The following is a 20,164-nucleotide window of genomic DNA, read 5'->3' on the forward strand; positions in this document are numbered from 1 at the left end:
TTTAATTTTGTCCTACAAAGAGAATATAATAGAGAGATAGCCTGTAGGTGGCACTTGAATCCACTGATCACTATCCTGTGCTCAATCCTGAATCTTTATATTGCGGTTTTTAAGTATAGCAGCATGGCTATAATTGGTGTTGGCTTCTGAGCATGATGAGTCGGTCCATGGTATTTCAGACTTCGGGCTACTGTGAAAAATTCCCATTAAACCTTGCCAGGCTCCTGTTGGAGTGCAGCAACTCCCCAAACTTCGGTTTTGTTAATAGAAATGAAGTACATGTAGAGTGTAAAGGAGCAGGGAGGATTGCCTGATGGTGATGTGTGTATTCTGAAAGTGATAGTACTGAAAGGGTCTCATGGGAATTAAACAGTAATTGATTGTAAACAGTGAGCTCGTTGATGATTAGAAAGAAATGAGGATAGTTTCTTTTGAAACATAGAGCACAGTAAGATGAGTCCTGTTTGTTTTTGATGTAACACATTAAGAGAGTTTGGACTTTAAGAAATAGGGTATTAATTGTGCAAAACATCCAGTGTAATATTTTAAAACAAAAATAAATGTGAAAGTGGGAATTAAAATATATACATACTTGTATATAAATACTTGAGTAATTATGTGCATAGTGGTTCAATGAATATAGTTTTATTTTGCTCTTTCAATCAACATGACTCATTTGTTAACACATAGCATATGTGTGAGAGATGGCTTGGACCTTGAACCTGCAAGTCCTCAGTCAGTCTTCTAGCACCTTTTCAGGTTCATGGGGGTGTAAAAAGGAGGCTTTGGACAAAATTACTATTTATTTGCTTTTTCTCTGTCACCATTTCTTGCATGTGTACACCAAAATTCTTCACATGGTTAGAATCTCTGTAATCAGAGGTGAGTGGATGCATGTAGGATGCCCTTCTCCCTTCTGTTTTCCTACTCCCCCCAGGAGAGAAAAATTGCTACAGGACTTTGCCTCCAAAACCTGTAAGACTTCGCTGACCTTGGTGAATTAGGCAATTGCACATAAGAATCAAGAGTGTTTCTTCCTTCCAGACATAGAAGCAGACCTCTTTGGCACATTTCCCATAGGCTTACCTTCTAATCTTGGACTTAGCGGTCTTTAGTATGCAGAAGGCCTGCAGAATGTAGGCCAAAGAGATAGGATGTCTTTTTAGTGTTCCTCCTGAGGTCTAAAGTTGCTTATTTGTAGGCCTTTATTAGAGGGGTGATCACACCCAAGTGGGAGAGGAACCTGCCCATTGCACAATACCAACCCCATTAAAACATCAAGAGGCAGAACATTCCAAAGAGAAATAGCACCAAAAAGATAATCTGCAAAAGAGATTTCAGATGCCAGCTACATATGAATAGTACTGATGAGAAAGAAAATATATTAATTAGAGGAAGGGAAATAAAAAAGATCGAGCATTAAATATAAGCAAAATGTAGTTGCATAGAGGTTTTGTTAAAGGAAAGGTAAATGTGACTACGTTTATATGCTCATTTAGTTGAAATAAAATGTATTCAGTCACTGAATTCTGAAAAGCATGTGCTACCAGCAGGATTTAGAAAAATGGAAGATAAAGAGAAGTCTACAGGCAGTGTCGATGTTATTACTACTATATGAGCACTGGTAAAAATGTGATAACACGTCTTACAATAATTAAATGGACTGATTTGAAATGTTTAAACTATTTGATTATCAATGGATTTTTTTCAGTGAGATATTCAGAAACATTAGTCTTACCAAAGTTCTCCCTTCAAGACATCTCTGCCACCAATCTATAATCCTAAACTGACCAAGTTTTTGCTTAGTTTTAAAGGATATTAAATTCCATTTCTTTTCTGTTAATGGGCATTAAGTCAGCAAATGTAGTGATCTTATAGCATATTCTTGCATTCAGGTAGGTAAGAGTCTGTGATATTAAAATATAAGAATATAAATTTACATGATGGGCTAAGCATTAAGTATAATGTTAATATTTTAATAAACAGATATCTCTGGTCACTCTTGGTCCACAGTGATATTTCATGCACATTGGCTGTCATTCAGCAAGTCTACACCAGTATGACTAATGTCTTTTTGCTTTTGATTTGGTTTCCCTCCTGCTTAATCAGCTGATATATGTGCCATTTTTAAATATCATCTTTGTAAATACTGAGTGCAGAAAATGATCTTGTATTTTTTAAATACCCTTAATGGTAATTGGAACCTCAGATGTTTAGATAAAATCAGTGAACTATTGAACTACCCACTATACCTCTAGTTTTGTAGTTTGTTGTTGCCAACTATATGAATTGCATCATTGTTAGCTGATGAGGCTGTAAACAGTTTGAATGAAAATATGGATTTTCAATTTTTGATAAAATAGTATACTGGATATTCTCAACAAACCTTTCACTTCAAAATAAATTAAGACACTGAAAAATATTACCAAGAAAGTAAGGAAAATATTTAGAGACTAAAAACAAAAGATACATAAGAATCCAGAAAGTTAAGCAAGTACAAAATATCTGGTTATCTTGGGGAAATTATCAATGAATGGTGATTCTGAAGACCCATTTTAAAAATCTTACAAACTTTTGGGGAAAGAATGTAAATCTAGCCTACACTCATTTACAAATTTAAAAGGAGACTCTTGCCCAAATCTAGGACCCTAAAAAACTATATCCTCAGTGAAAGAAAAAGTTTAGCCACCAAGGGAGACAGAAATGATGCTCCCTTATCTCAACCATACAGAAGAGAAAATTTGATTTGTAACCAAAAACGTGTGCCCATGTGTCTTTAAGGTTGAAATTCACACTACCCATCTGGAAACAAAAACTTTTATCTAAACTTTTATTTTAGATAATACTTGATTAGTAGTGCTCCTAAGCATGTGAGACAAATATGAACAGATTTTATTTTAAGGAACACCAGTTTGCAAGAATGTCCCAAAATGAAAGTCTTGCTCAAATTTTAAAAGGAAAAAAAATTACAAAATGCAAGACTCCTTAAAGTCAAAGAGTAAAGGCTTATAGAAACAAATAACAATAATGAGACTCTCAAATAATGCAGTTATTGGAATTAATAGCCACAGAATAGAAAATAATTTTGTTCATATTAGAATATAAGTATATAAAAATATTAATTCAGATATTAAGAAACTCAATCAGATTAAAGTAATCCAACTAAAATTTTTGAAATAAAATATAAGAATCAAAAATAAAATTTCAATGAACAAATTAAAAAGTTATATTTTAAAAAGTTATATATTTTTCAAAATTCCACTTAATTTGCTATAAACTTCTTTATAGCATTGTCTTTTCATCTTTTTATTATTTATTGCATCTATACTGTGAAGATTAATAAACAGAACCCTCATGTAAATTAGAGTTGGAGGGACCAATAGGGGGAGCTCTCACACTCTACCACTCATTGTCAATTATTTCAAACTAGAGGCCCGGTGCACAGATTCATGTACTGGTGTGGGGTGTGGCCTGTGGGGATCAGCCCACTGCGGAAGCACCGCTTATCCTGATCAGCTGAGTGGCTGTGGACCCACCTCTGAGCGTCTGCTCCTGCTGTGGGAGCACACTGACCACCAGGGGGCAGTTCCTGTGTTGAGCGGCTGCCCCCTGGTGGTTAGTGCACGACATAGTGACTGGTCAACCGGTCATTTCGCCATTCAGTTGCTGGGCTTTTATATATATAGACTAGAGGTCCGGTGCACAAAAATTTTTGCACTCAGGGGGCGTCTCTCAGCCCAGCCTGCGCCCATTCACAGTCCAGGACCCCTTGGGGGATGTCCACCTGTCAACTTAGGCCCACTCCCGGGGGGATCAGGCCTAAGCTTGCAGTCAGACATCCTTCTGGCAGCCAGGGAGCCCTCGGGGGAGTCTGACTAAAGGCTTAGGCCCCCAAGGGATTGGGTCTAAACCGTTAGTTGTACATTCTTAGTGCTGCCATGGAGGTGGGAGAGGCTCCTGCCACCACCACTGTGCTGGCCAGCCATGAGCCAGCTTCTGCTTGAGTGGCACTCCCCATATGGAAGTGCACTGACCACCAGGGGGCAGCTCCTGCATTGAGCATCTGCCCCCTGGTGGCCAGTGCGCATCATAGCAACCCGTCATTCTGCCGTTCAGTCAATGTGCATATTAGCCTTTTATTTTTATTATATAGGATGTCCCTATTTCCTCCCTTTAGCCCCCTCTACCCAGCTCTTGCCCCCCCACTTCTCTCTGGCCATCACCATACTGTTGTCTGTGTCCATGGGTTGCATATATTTTCTTTGGCTAATCCCTTCTTTAAATTCACTTCTTTAAACTTTTATTTTCAGATAAGTGCTTATAACTGCACTATTATATATTTTCTATTATATCATTTAGAATTAAGGTATTTTTTAATTGAACTCTTGTAAATTTTAACACAATTTAATAAATTATGCTAGAAGCAATTAGATTTTTTATGTAATGCAGATACATTTCAATTAATATTTTATTAATATTTAATTTTTTAAATATTTTAATTTGAAATAATCTCATACATTTTAAAAAAACCTATAAAATACTACAGCATATTATATGTACCCTTCACCCAATTTCTTAGGTGTTAATAATTTAAAGATAACCATTATACAACTAACAAAATTTGGAATATATTTTTCTTATAATCTCTTTAATGTTACTTAATCCATTTACTTTGTTTTTGTTAATCTTCACCCAAGGATATTTTTCCATTAAATTTTAGAGAGAGTGAAGGGAAAGGGAGAGACACATTGATTAGTTGCCTCCTGCACATGCTTTGATAGGGACTGGGGATCAAGCCAGCAACTGAGGTACATGCCCTTGACTGGAATCGAACCTGGGACCCTTCAGTCCACGGGCTAATGCTCTGTCCACTGAGCAAAACAGGCTGCAGCTTAATTCATTTACTTTTAATCTATATGTGTCTTTATATTTAAAGTGGGTTTTGTTTTTGATTCACCCTCATAATCTGTCTTTTAATTGGTGCATTTATGCCACTGACTTTCAGAGTGCTTACTGATAGAGTTACTACCATATCAGGCAGCTTCTACGGCTTCTGGGGCTGGTGTGCCTTGCCGCCCTGGGACCCGCTGATCTCGGGTCCCGGGGGTGGCAAGAAATGGCCAGCTGCTGGGCCTTCTGGGATGGGCCTGCCTTGCCTCCGGGGACCTGCTGATGGGGTCCCAGGGCAGCCGGCCTGCCCTGGATGGTGGCGAGCTGGCGGTTTGCGCTGTCCCGCCCTGCCTGCAGTATGCAAATTAGTCGCCATCTTTGTTGGCAGTTAATTTGCATATTGCGCTGATTAGCCAATGAGAGGCATAGCGAAGGTACGGTCAATTACCATGTTTGCCTATTATTAGATCGGGGTGAGCTATACTCTCCAAAAGGAAAATGTTTTCTATTCTATTCATGTTTCCATTAAAACGTTGACCTAGCCCTAACCAGTTTGGCTCAGTGAATAGAGCGTTGGCCTGTGGACTGAAGGGTCCCAGGTTCAATTCCGCTCAAGGGCATGTACCTTGGTTGCGGGCACATATCCAATAGGGAGTGTGCAGGAGGCAGCTGATCAATGTTTCTCTTTCATTGACGTTTCTAACTCTCTATCCCTCTCCCTTCCTCTCTGTAAAAAAATTAATAAAATATGTTTAAAAACAAACAAACAAACAAAAACAAACATTGACTTATATCTCATTTCATGCACAAATCAATTTGTTACATCATTTACATCCTATATAGTAAAAGCCTAATATGCTAAGTGTCCGGTCAACTGGTTGGCCATTCAACCAATCAAAGTGTAATATGCTAATGATATGCTAAGGCTGCTCAACCACTCCCTATGATGTGCACTGACCATCAGGGGCAGACATTCAACCAGTCAACCAGTTGCTATGATGTGCACTGACCACCAAGAAGCAGACACTAGACTGGTAGGTTAGCTTGCTGCTGGGGTCCAGCCAATCGGCACTGAGCAAGACAGACTGGACATGCCCTGGAGCCCTCCTGCGGTCCCTCCCCAGCTGGCCAACCTCCCGCATTCCTCCCTGACCCCAATCATGCACTGGTGGGGTCCCTTGGCCTGGCCTGTGGACTCTCGCAATCTTGGACCCCTTGGAGGATGTTGGAGAGCCAGTTTTGGCCCGATCCCGCAGGCCAAGCAGATAGACCCCACTGGTGCATGAATTCATGCACTGGGCCTCTAGCATATATAATAAAAGCCTAAGCGACCGTTACAGTGGAACTACTGGAACGACCAGTTGCTATGATGCGCACTGACCACCAGGGAGCAGATGATCAATGTAGGAGCTGTCCCCTGGTGGTCAGTGCACTCCCACAGGGGGAGCGCTGCTCAGCCAGAAGTGGGCTCATGGCTGGCGAGCACAGATGCGATGGCGGGAGCCTCTCCTGACTTTGTGCAGTGGGCAGGAATAAGCGTGAGCGGCGCTCAGCCCCGATCCTGGCTCCTCCCTGGCTGCCTGCCACTTGTCACACTGCTATATCTCCCGAGAGGTCCCAGATTGGGAGAGGGTGCAGGCCAAGCTGAGGGATCTCCCCCCACCCTGAGTGCACGAATTTTGTGCACTGGGCCTCTAGTATAAACATAAAATTTAGAGTCATTAAGCTTCTAGACTAGAAGGAAAACATAGGAGTATATATTTATGACCTTAGTGTTAGTTGAAGATATTTTGAGAAATTTAAAAATATATTTACTCAAAAAGAAAAAAAATCAAATTGGACTTTCTGAAAATTGAATATATTGCTGATTAAAATGCATCATTCAGAAAATAAAAATTTAACCAAGAGACTATGGAAAATGTTTATCAAAACTTATATGTAAGAAATAACTGTCTAGAAATTACAAGAAATTCTTATAACCAATACCAAGAAAACAAAACATATTTTAAAAATAGATAAAAATCAAAAGACATTATACAAAAATATTATTTATAAGAGCTCTAAACTGGAAACAGCCTCAATATCTATAGAAAAATGGATAAGCAAGTTGTGAAAGGGCACTACTCAGAAATAAAAAACAACAACCTACTGATGGCATACAACAAGAGAATATAGATGGATACAGAGAATATATATTATAATATTCCATTTATATGATGTTCAACAACAGGCAAAACTAATCTATAGGTAAAGATGTCAGAGACTAGGGCACTGCTGGAAAGAAGACTGGTTAAAGGGGGCATGATGGAATTTTCTAGTGTGATGGACATGTTCTGGATATCAGCATAAATCACATTACAAGGACATATATAATTCTCAAAACTCATCAAAATGAAGATAAAATTTGAGCATTTTATTCTATGGAATTAGAAATCAATAAAAATGTAAATGTTAAAACAATATTTCTAGGACAGTTTATTACCTTAAATTCTTTTATTAGAAAAGAAGAAAGATTGGAAATTAAACAGTGAATTTAAGAAATTAGAAAATTTATAAAATAAGTAGTTAAAAAATAGTAGAAGAAACTCACATCCAATACATTGTAAATATAGAAGCTAAAATGAATGAACAAAAAACAAAAATATAATAGAAAAGATTGAAGAAATCCACAGTTGGTAATTTGAAAAGCCTAAGAGATATGGCAGACCATTGGCAAAATTTATTAAGCAAAATGAAGACACAAATAACAATGCCAGGAATGAAAGGGAGGACATAATGTTGAACTTAAGACAGCCAGCTATTTCTCCAACAATGTGGGTTTATTCAGGAACAACAAAGAATTGTAACAAAGAACATGAGGTTTAATGGCAAATCATGCACAAGTCCAGAGAACAAAGGAGAGGAATATTCTTTTACAGAGGAGGGAATTCAAACAGGCTGTTGTAAACAGAGTCCATTAGAGGAAACTGGGTGCTCAAAGTATAGTGGCTTTTCATTGGTTGAGTTATAATAGTCTTTCACTGGCTGAGTGTTTGCTGGGGGTTAGGAGATCTTTCTTCTTGCTCTGGAGCAGTAGAGTAGGAAAACATCTTCCTGTTGGAGATGATAAGTATGGCTTTCCTGTTTGGGATCATTGATGATGAGCGGTAGAGTGCAAGAGCTTCACCTCTAGACCCTTCCAGCTCTAATTTAGTATGGATGCAATAAAGATTAAAGAAATGGAAAAACAATGTTATAAAAACTTTGTAACTTAAATAAAGTGGAGACATTTTAGAAAAATATAATTTTTAAAAAGTGATCATATTTGACTTAAGTAAATAAAACTTTAAGTTGTGTAACAACCAACAAGGTAAAATAAATAATTTAAAACATTTTCCCACAGAAAACCTCAGGTTCAAATAATTTTACAGGCCAATTCCATGAAATATTCATGAAACAATTCATTCTAATCTTATACAAACTCTTCCAAAGAAGAACAAAGAGGCAACACTCTCCGTCTCTTTTTATAAGGCTAATACAACCTTGACACACAACAGCCAAGGGATACAGCAGGAAAGAAAATTATAGATTAATCACATGCATGAATAAAGATGCAAAAGTCCTAGATAACTTATTAGCAAATGTATTCAGCATTATGTAAACAAGATAATTCATAATTATCAACTTGGGGTTAGTTCAGTACAAGGTTGGTTTAGCTTTAGAAAATCTATTTCTATTACATAAACAGATTTAAGGAGGAAAGACTTTTTCCAATAAGTGAAAAAAAAAAAGGCCTGCAATAAAGTTTAAAATACACTATACCACAGGTGGGGGACATTTGTCTTGTGGGTCAATAAGGCCCACAAAATCATTTGGTCTGGCCCTGCCAAGGTATTTAGGGGTGTCTTAATTAAATGTTTGACCAAACATAGCAGGCTAATTTTTAAGTTGATAATTTTGTGTGGCCTTCAAATGATGTTGCAAATATCCAAATGGCCGTTGGCAGAAAAAAAAGGTTTCCACCCTTGTACTATACTGACAGCTCTTAGGATGTTAGGAATAGAGGAAACTTACAAGAAAATTTGATTTTAAAAAACTTTAAAGAAAAGATTGTATATAATAATGGAATATTAAACCATTTCCTTTAAAATTAAAATTAAAGCAAAGACTCTATCACTTCCACTCAACAGTATACTGGAAATCCTAAATAATAAATGAGGTCAAGAGAAAAAATACAGCTTCTAAGTATTAGAAGAGAAAAACATAAATAGTATCATTTAAAAGTGTTATGTTTGTCTACATGAAAGAACAGAATTATGGTTAGAAAATTAGAAGAATAGATGAGTTCTTTGAAAAATTTTCAGGTGCAAATTAATGTAAAATGTTAGTTGTATACACTGGGAAGAAATAAAAATTAAATTAAAAATTAGTTACCATTTAAAATAGGATAAAAAAAAGTAAGATACCTATGAACAAATCTAACAAAAGTTATAGAGAAATTTATGTAGAAATATATAGAAAGTCCTTTAAATGTAGAAATACAAAATAAATGTAGAGTTATATCATGTTTATGAAGGGAAAAATTATTATTTATCCCCAAATTGATCTATAGATTCGATACAACATGAACCAACATCATGAAAGGTTTCATAGAACTTGAAAATCTCATTCTAAAATAATTAGCTAAGATTGGCTAAAATAGTGTTAACAAAAAATATTTAGGCTGTAATAAGGAATAAAAAGAGTTCATTTGAGCAAATGAGGGATTGCAATCCAAGGCACAGATTCAGGTAGTAACCTAAATTGTGCTCTGAAAAGAACAAAGAAAGGCAGGGCTTGTAAAGGCTTGGACTGCATGTTCTATCCTCAATCTGGTCTTTATGTAAATGAAGGATTCTGGCTAAATTAATAAGGATTGGTTGAGCCCATTATGCAAACAAAGGATGTTGGCTGGAAAAAAGAGGTTGGCTCCTTTCAAAGTAAGAAATGATGATGGTCTGGTTGTCATGGTGATGAGAAGATTAAAATTTAGGCACAGCTGAAAAAGTTCAAAAGTTCATGGAGAATCAGTCTGGGTGGAACATGTGTAGGACAAACCTTTTCTTGGCTTACCAGCTCCATTTTAGTTCCCTCAACATAAATGGCTCCACCTTGGCTATCTCTTTTCACAATAGTGATATAAATGAAGAATAACACAGGGGCCTTTCTCTACCATAAACCCAGACTTATTCAATTCTACAGTCAATTAGGTAGGATTATATTCACTCATACAAAGACAAATTAGACAGTAAATCAGAATAAAGAGTCCAGAACCAGCTCCTGTGTATATGAAAATTTGATTCATGGCAGAGGTGGCTTTCTGGTCAGTGAGTAAAGGATGGATTGCTTACTAAATGGTGCTGGATTGATTATCTGTATGAAAAATATAAAGTTGGATCTTAATGTTATATAATTCAGAGAGGTCAGATTCAGGAGGAAAACTGCCTTAGTGAGAAAAGAAAAGTTGAAATATTTGTAGAAGAACATATAGGAGACCATGTTTATGATCTCAGGATTTTGAAAAAAAATTTTAAAAGAGGAAAAAAGAAAATAAAAACAGCACAAACCATAAAGAAAATTTATTTATTTTTAATTCATTTACTTTAAAATTCATTGACAAATTAATTTACTTTAAAATTAAGAATTGTGTTATAAGGAAAATTTGAAAAAGGGAGGGAAAAGCCACAAACTGAGAGAAGATATTTCTGACACATAAAACTAGCAAAATAACATTCTCTAGAATACACATTTGATGTGATAATTAGCAATCATTATGAAAGAAACACAAATTATAGAAAAGCAAACATCATAAGAGGAAATGGGCAAAAATTATTAAAATACATTTCAAAGAAGATGAATTACTTTATGTCAAAATAAACATATACCAGTTTGATCAACCTCAAATGCACATGATAACCACAATGAAATAATAGCTTAAATTTACCAGATTGGTGAAAATTAAAATGTCTATTAATACCAAATGTTGATGAAGATGTAGAAAAAATGGAAACTTTGTTACCAAAGAGCTGCCTGAGTTGGAGGGGGCTCTCCCTCCTCTGCTGTTGTCACGCTGGCCAGAAAGAATTCAGATGAGTGACAGAAAGTAGTGTTGAAGCAAAGCAAGCAAATTTATTAAGAAGACACTTGGCATAAAGCTAAAGCAGGCAACTCAGCTAGGCTGAGCACCCTGCCTGGTGAGGTTTAAGGGTTTTATACTTTCCCCCCCTATAGGTTTCAAGGTTCCCATGCTGTATAGAGTAGATTTCAAGGTCCTCCTTTTACATTGTGGTGGCTTTTTCCAGATTAATGCGAACATCTGGCGTTTTTATCTTCGCAAGTCCCAAGACAGCTGACTTCTGTGTTCAGTGGGTGAGATAAACTCTTCCTTTTTCCCCTTCTCTTCCTTCTGCCCTAGCAGCTATCTGTCCTACATAGCATTCTCCCCCCAAATGATACCATTCAAATGCTTTGGGGTATTTGTTATTTGTCCCCCAGACTTCATCTGTCCTTAGGTTTAGCTGGCCCAAATGGCATTAATTGTGTCTTTGTGCTCTGTTTTCCCAGGCCAGGGTGATTTAAGCTATGCATTCTCTGGTTTGAGAGGAGAGGTATAAACCACTTGTTCTCAAGTGCCCTTAGTTGGGGAGGTTAAGGTCTTGCAATTCACAAGCTGCTGCAAGCTGCCCAAACTGCTTGGTCTTGTTTAATTTTCCTGTATCAGTTTCTCCATTCCACTTGTCCAGGAATTCTTCTAACTTCTTACTATACTGCCACACTTTTATATACAGTGCTGGTGGAAATATAAATTATTTCAACTACTTTGGGCCAATATTTGGTATTATTCAATAGAGTTGAAGAAACACATATTCTGACTTAGAAATTTTACGTCTAGGTATATATCTTTGAAATGTTACTGACAGAGTCAGCCAGAAGCAAGTTTAAAGTGGCATTGCTTATTATAGCAAGAAACTGAAAATAACCTAAATGTTGTCAATACCAGAATGGAAATATACAAAAGAATACATACTGAATTATTGCCTTACACAAAGTGTAAAACTACTGTGATATTTAGAGAAAACTTTATGTAGTGAACTATAAAGATTAGTAAGGGAATAATAAATACATAAGTCAGGTTGGTATCTTAAGTGGCAAAGAAAAAGGGATTGGGCCTGGAAATAGGTACGTAGGGGGCTTTAAAGCTATTTGTAGTGTTATATTACTAAGTTGGGTGGAATGTATGTAATGTTCATTTTATTGTTACATTTCAAATATATACTTATAAACCTTTCTTGTGTGTATTTAATAAAACATTTTTTTAAAAAAATATATTTTATTGATTTTTTACAGAGAGGAAGGGAGAGATAGAGAGTTAGAAACATAGATGAGAGAGAAACATCGATCAGCTGCCTCCTGCACATCTCTCACCGGGGATGTGCCCGCAACCCAGGTACATGCCCTTGACCGGAATCGAACCTGGGACCTTTCAGTCCGCAGGCCGACGCTCTAACCACTGAGCAAAACGGTTTCGGCTAATAAAACATTTTTATAAACAAAAATGGGAGTAAGGATTTGTTTTTCTTTCCAAGCCTGATAGAGTTGGAGAATCACTGAATATAGATTTTCAGAGTTAAATGAAGCATTACTTGAAATGTAGTTATCGGAAATTAAAAAAAATTTAGATGTTCACTAAAAGCTACAAAAGGAGCAAAAAATGTTTTGAAAGTGGTGAAAATGGTGTATGTAACTTTGAATACTTTATGTCAGATCACTCTGTTTTTTTAGCTTTGGTTCCAAATGGACAATGAGAATGGCTGCAGTCATAACGAAACAAAGGAGAGTTATTTGTTGGTTTATGCTTTCTGCTATTTGAAATGTCACACAGAGCTATAACCTTCTGTGCTTAAACCAAACCGGATGGTTACTCAGGGCTCTCCAATCAGCAATCAGCACCCTGTTTTCCAATTGCCCTGCCCAAATGCCTCCCATTTTAATGATGGCTCTAGGGCAGTCATTTCTCATGGGGAGAGCTGTGTCTTTATTGAGCCCTGAAAGTGTGGCTCTGGCCAGATTGGGAGTCTTTATAATCTCCCCAGCAGGAAGCTGCCTAAGGAAAGTACAGCATTTGAAAGAGTTGCCTCTATATCTAAAGATTCAATACAATCTTTTCTTCCTCTAAATTCTTTTTATAAAAAAATTTATAAAATTATGTGAATTTTACATTTTTTAAAAATTTATATATCTTTATTGTTGAGGGTATTACATATGTCTCCCATTTTCCCCCATGGCTCCCCTCAATCAAGTTCCTGCCCCAATAAGAATGATGTAGCTTGCCTACACAATGGAATATATATCAACCATAAAATAGAATGAAATCCTGCCATTTGCAATAACATGGATGGATCTAGAGCAGGGGTTCTCAACCTGTGGGTCGCGACCTCTTTGGGGGTCAAATGACCCTTTCACAGGGGTCGCCTAAGACCATCGGAAAACACATATAATTACATATTGTTTTTGTGATTAATCACTATGCTTTAATTATGTTCAATTTGTAACAATAAAATTGGGGGTCACCACATCATGAGGAACTGTATTAAAGGGTTGGGATATTAGGAAGGTTGAGAACCACTGATCTGGAGGATGTTACCCTGAGTGAAATAATTCAGACCAAGATTTCACTTATATCATCAAACCAAACCAAACCAAACAAAAACAGACTGATAGAAACAAAGAACAAATTGATGGTTGCCAGAGAGGAGGAGGTAGAAGGATGGGTGAAAAAGAGAAGATAGTCAGTAGTGTGAGATAACTTTACAGGGACACAAATGGTTGACTGGACTTCGTGTGGGGAGCACATTTTAAGATACATAAATATCAAATTCGTGCTGTATACCTGAAACTAATATGATATTGTATGCCAACTAAACTTTAATAAAAATATTCAATTAAGAAGGTGAAGAGATTAACCAAAGAACACATTTTGGTAGCCCATGGAGACACACAACAGGGCGGTGAAGGCCAGGGTGGGGATAGGGGTGGGCTAGAGCTAGGTGGAGGTGGGCAAAGAGGGAGAAAATGAGGGACATCTGTAATAGTGTCAACAATAAAAAAAAATTAAAAAAAAAGAGTTATCTCAGCACCAGGCTATACAGCAGAGGTTCTCAACCTGTAGGTTGCAACCCCTTTGGGGGTCAAATGATCCTTTCACAGGGGTCGCCTAAGACCATTGGAAAACACATATATAATTACATATTGTTTTTGTGATTAATCACTATGCTTTAATTATGTTCAATTTGTAACAATGAAATTGGGGGTCACCACAACATGAGGAACTGTATTAAAGGGTCGCGGCATTACGAAGATTGAGAACCACTGCTATACAGGGATGTTTGTGCTGTCCCAGGGCTAGTGAATGAGAGAGCCTTTGAATGGCTTTGCCATAACAACACAATCAGCCTCCTATTATCTGGCTAAAAAGAAACCACAATCAATAGTAGAAAAAAGCAAACAGGGCTTATACTTTTCTCTGTGTCAGAGTTAATTTCTTTTAAAATTATCAATTTGTTTGGCCATTTGCAAATAGTTTCTCTAATTCAATTGCTTCTTTGGCTCTCTGCAGTGGTGATTGCTATAATAGATAACTCCACTCCAAAGAGCCTGAACTAACTTCACTTGGGATCAATACTGGGCAAAATTAAAATTGAATTTATCTGGTGAGGTTTAAATTGAATTAATTTAATGGATGTCTGTGAGGAAACTCATGTATGTATTCCTGCACAGTATGTCATACATATTGAGTATATTTTTTATTTCAAGTTTCCAACATTCTGATGTTATTTATAAAATATGCATTTATAATATGTGATAGTTTGTATAAAATGATTTGTTTTTTATTAATTTAAATAGAAACGAATATAAAATACAGTCAGAAAAAAAAGATAAAAAAAATCAAGAAACAATATTGGAAGCTTCCCATTAACTCTTAGAGCAGAGTTTTATGCCCCAAGGATTAAAGCTTTTCAAATCTTCTCAAGATGTTCCAAATCCTTTAGAGGAAATGTTGTATAATCATGGATTACTGCTTCCTTCCTGATTTATGTGATTGTGGATAAGCCATTTAAGCTTGTCCTCTCTTCTCCTATGCTGTCCTCTTGGACAGGGTCTAGAATTTATAGATTTAGATATTTGACAGTAGAAAGAGGCCATGCATAATTTTATAGCCTACGCCCTCTCATAATCTGGGACCCCTTGGGGGATGTTGGAGAGTCGGTTTCAGCCCAACCCTCGCAGGCCAGGCTGAGGGATCCCACCAGTGCACGAATCCGTGCAGCGGACCTCTAGTATGCATATAAGATCTTTGGTTAATCTCTTCCCGTCCTCCCCTCTCCCTCTTTCCTCTGATATTCATCAGTCTGTTCCATGTGTTTCATGCCTGTGTGTTGAGCGTCTGCCTCTTGGTGGTCAGTGTGCATCATAGCTACTGGTCAAATAGTCAAACCGTCACTTAGGCTTTCATATATGCTATATAATAAGAGGCTAATATGCAAATTGTTTCCTTGACCGGGAGTTCGACCAGGAGTTTGACCAGGGGCTGGGACTGACCAGCCAACCTCCCGTGTCCCCTCCTCCCATCTGGCCCTGCCTGGCCTGGTCAGCCCTGATCGGGGTGGCTGGCCAGACCCCATCTGTGCACGAATTTGTGCACTGGGCCTCTAGTAGATAATAAGTGTGCAGTATTATTTTATCATATTTTCAGAAAAATGGGTTTTGCTTGTGGAGCCTAAGGAAAGATTCATTTGATGGGAATCCCAAGAAAGAATTTAAATGCTGAGATGGTCTTCCCATGGTCAACCAAGGTCCCAAATTTTATGAATAATAACAGTCTAATAGTCATTTACTCACAGGGGCGTCTCACTGCTCGCTTACTAGGAAGAACCACAGACTGAACTCTCAGCTTCCTGTACTATGCTCTGCTTCTTTATGCTGTCTGAGACAATCATTGCAGGGAAACCTGATTTCATCTTTCTACCAAGGGACTGAGACCTGCCCCATCCAATCATAACTGCACAATTTGGAAACCTCATTTACGTAAAACAAACCTAATTGAGAACTTGAGCAGGAAGGTTCACTATAAAATGTGGCCTCCCCTTTGTCTCCATGGAACACAATGTAGGCTTCTATCAAATCTGTGTCTCTCGGAATTCTCAAATAAATGTTTATTATTCTCCATTACAGTCTAAAATTAATTTTGTTTTACATACTTTAAATTTATTCAATCTTAATTACTCAAAACTATGTCTATTGAGCCCTTACTCTCAAGTACACATTGCTAGATTCTGAGGAGAAAAAAAAAAAGAAATATTTCTATCTTCAAAGAGTTCATAGACTGAAGAAGGGGTAAAGTAATTACAGTAAATCAATAATATAATAAATGTGATAAATTACAGAGTTTTGTTTAAAACTCCATGGGAGCACAAAGGAGGATCACTTGAGACTTCCTGGAGAAGAAGGAGTCAGAGTTGTGTATATGTGATGATTGAAGTGGGTCTTAATAGACACCAGGAGATTCTAGAGGGTTGACAGAGAATAATCACAGAAGAATTCTTAGGCCTTTTGCTTTCTTTCATTTGCAAATAGAGAAGCCAAAATAAAGATGGTACAGTACAAAGATGGAGGCTCCAGTTGACTCTTCATTTGTGAGTAGTGAGTGGCGCTGGGGTTTCCTGTTTCTGACTATGCTGGAGGCAGGAATTCCACTGTAATTCGATTCTTCTGTTTAGCCTAGTCATCTGAACCTAGCAAGAGCTCACAGACTATTTGTTCATTTGTCACGAGTGAAACAGAATTTTTGGACTGGCACACTTGGTGTTCCCCTGGGCAGACTGGTTCCCGGGCTCTTTGTCTGGCGGAGTCAAAGAATGAATCCACGGATGGAAGGTGGTACAGCAAAGGTGGAAATTTATTGAAGAACAAGTACGGACTCCCATGTGGGGAACAGGAAAGAATCTCACAGCACAGACTCCCATGTGGGGAAGGGGAAAGAGTCCCACTGAGTTCCTTTTAGATCTTTGTGCCTTGATATCTCCTGTGATTGGTCACTATTCCCTTAGACTGGTTACTATGGTAACTCCTGAGCTCAAAGGTGGAACCTCACATAGGACTTGTGAGGATCTCCCCGCCCCCTTCCTTCCTTATTGTTTTCCTGTTCCCTTTGGGCTTTCTTCTCCTCCTTCTGGATGAAGGGCTTCCTTCCTTTCATCTTGTAAATTTAGACCTTTTGCTGTTTTCAGTTCCCTCATTCTATGGAAATGTACCTGTTGCAGCTTTTCAGTTCCCCTATTTCATTGAAATATACCTTCTGCTGCTCAGTAGCCCTGTGCTTCTTCCATGGTCCTCTTAATTTCTAAAATTGTCTTTTTCACCCCTAAAAATTCCTGTTTCACTAGGTATCACATTTATGAGGTAAACTATTGTGCACTTTGTATAACCTAAAATGACAGAAATAATTTGTTGGTGTATTAAAATATAAAGTCAGTTGGAAGAGATGTTATTATAATAACTGACAAAGCAGGGTATAATGTTTCATAGTATACAACTTTGTAAAAATATACGTAGACATTGAAAAGGAGGAAGGAAAAATAATAGTGGTTGCCTCTCGGAGGCAGAATCATGGTTGTTTGTTTTTAGACTTTTCTGAACTTTATAATTTTTCTACGAACAACACTATTTTCTTTTACAGTAATAGAAACTTTATTTTTAATATATGGCTTTTTCAATTCAGCAACATCATCTAATTATTTCTCTTTTGAAAGTGAGTTATTTTATATCTCCATTAGATGGTGGTAGTGGCAGTATTTCAGATCTTGAAAGAAGCATGGTTTTAGATCATTTTGCTTTTTCTCATTTGCAAAGACAAGGCTACTGTCAGTGATTCCTCAGTTAGGTTTTTTCTTTTCTCCCTCTATGCATCTGAAGCTTACGCAAATTGTTCCACTTCCTAGAGTTGGTTGTTAATATGTGACTAACCTTTGGGCCTGAGCTGGCCTGAAGCTTGGCTAAAAGAAGCAACCACATTCTCAAAGCTGCTTCAGAATAAGCATGTTGGTTATGTGGTTATCCAGCAAACCCACAGTCATGCTTTGGGGCATCTGTTCTGCTGCCCTTCTTTCTGCAATTACACCTTTTGATCTCATTGATTCGACTGCCATGGTGGTCTCTTCTCTTTACCCTTTTGATATGGAATTTTTGGATGGAACCTGATTCTTTGTCTACAGGAGTCGAAAAATGAATCCACAGACAGAGGGTAGTATAGTAAAGGTGAAGATTTATTGAAGAACAAGTATAGACTCCCACACGGGGAGAGGGGAAGAGTCCCACAGAATGGACTCCCACGTGGGGAGGGGGAAAGGGTCCCACCGACTTCCTGTCTCCATGGTTTATAAAGGCTGCAGTTCCTGTGTCCTGATATCCCCTCTAATTGGTCAATATTCCCTTTTGAATTGGTTACTATAGTGTCTCCTGAGGCCCTCCTCCCTTCTCCTCCTATTCCTTCTGGGCTTTCTTCCTTCTTTATTTTGTAAATATAGACCTTTTTTGGCTACTTCCAGTGCCCTTGTCTTATGGAAATATACCTGTTGCTGCTCCCTTGTCTTATGTAAATGTAACTGCATCTGGCTTCCTTGTGTTATGGAGATGTACCTTCTCCCAATCTGTAGCCCCCCTTTTTTTTCATGGACCCCAATTCTAAAAATTCCCTAAACCTGCCTATATTCCCCTAAAATTCCTGTTTCACTTTGCCCTCAGGCAGCAAGGACAACAGGATTCTTCTTTTTCCCCAGGCACATCAGCAAGGTTGACCTAATGTGGGGCAAAGTCTTACTTTGTTTACCCTTTTGATGTTTGAAGACTTCTCTGTGGAAGCAATTGGCTAATATCTCACCAGTGGAGAGGAAATTAAGAAGTAAAACTATGAGAACCCCACACTTTGGAATGCATCTTTTTTTTTTTTTATTGCTTAAAGTATTACAAAGGGTATTACATATGTGTCCTTCCCCCCCGGCCCCCCGCTACCCCGCCCTTGACAATACCCTGGTCTCCCCTACCCCTTGGAATGCATCTTGATGGTCCTTGCCACATTAGATCCACGTTATGTCTATCAGTCTCCTTACAGAGATGCCAGCCTCCTAGTTTTCATTCTTTCCCTCTTTGATGATGCAAACACCATCTGACCAGTGTGCAGGCTTAATAGCCAAGTTCAGTAGCATCTTTCCTTGTATCCTCTGGTGCGGTGTTTCAGCTGCAGGTAGATCTTCTCTAGTGTGGCCTATCAAAACTGACTGCTTCAGTCCCTGTGCTGGGTGAAAGCCCCAAAAGTTTAAGTTCAGGATGAAGTCCAAAGAGCTGACATATATAGCCTTATGCAAATTCATAATAACTGTCATAGGAGAAGCTTGCACACATTGGCAAAGCAGCTGCTGTCAGTGATGGCCGGCCAGGAAGAATCCACACCCCTCCAGGACAGGGTCTGTTTTTATAGGGGGCTAGTCGTAAAACCATATGGTGGGTAGTCACATAGACCACCAGAAAGAACAATTCCTAAGTTAATAGATAACATCAGGCAGTTATCACACTCTATACACTCATTAACCCCTTTCCTGGGGGCACGGCGTTTATCTTTGGGTAGCATTCTGGTTTTCTGGGTAGTCAGCCAAGCTTGAGGCTACAGAGAATTAAACAGTCACAGAGAATTAAACACAGAGTCCAGCATTTCCCAGATGCCTTTTTGGAGCCGCATTGAATCCAAAGTGAGTTCCCCTAGACCCTGTAAAGAGCTATGTTTAAGGGTAAGGTATGGGGCAGGGGAGAAACAGTACCCATCCATTGCAAATTAGGTAGTTACTGTGAAGGTCTTGCTTTACAATGTTGTTACAGGAAAATGGGGCAGAGACAATGTGTACAGCTGAGTCAGGCATTCAGAGAAGCTGTTTCCTAAATTGCACAGGGCCTTCTGAGCCCCTCTCTGACCTCACAATTGTGCTGTGGGATGTTAGGTGGAACAAGAGCCTGAGTGAGGGCAGCTCTCCTCAGCAGGACTCATGGAGAGAGGCAACAAAGATTTCATAACTTGAGTCATTTGTGGTGATCTCTCTGTATAAACATGTACTCATTTATGCATTTAATATAAAAGATATCTTTTTATCACACAACACCGTGCCAATAGAAGAGTTATATAATGAGGCTATAATTTATGTTCTATGAG

Source organism: Myotis yumanensis, unplaced genomic scaffold, assembly GCF_028538775.1.
Source record: "Myotis yumanensis isolate MYYU_CA2020_CCGP unplaced genomic scaffold, mMyoYum1.0.hap1 SCAF_4, whole genome shotgun sequence".
Lineage (NCBI taxonomy): Eukaryota > Metazoa > Chordata > Mammalia > Chiroptera > Vespertilionidae > Myotis > Myotis yumanensis.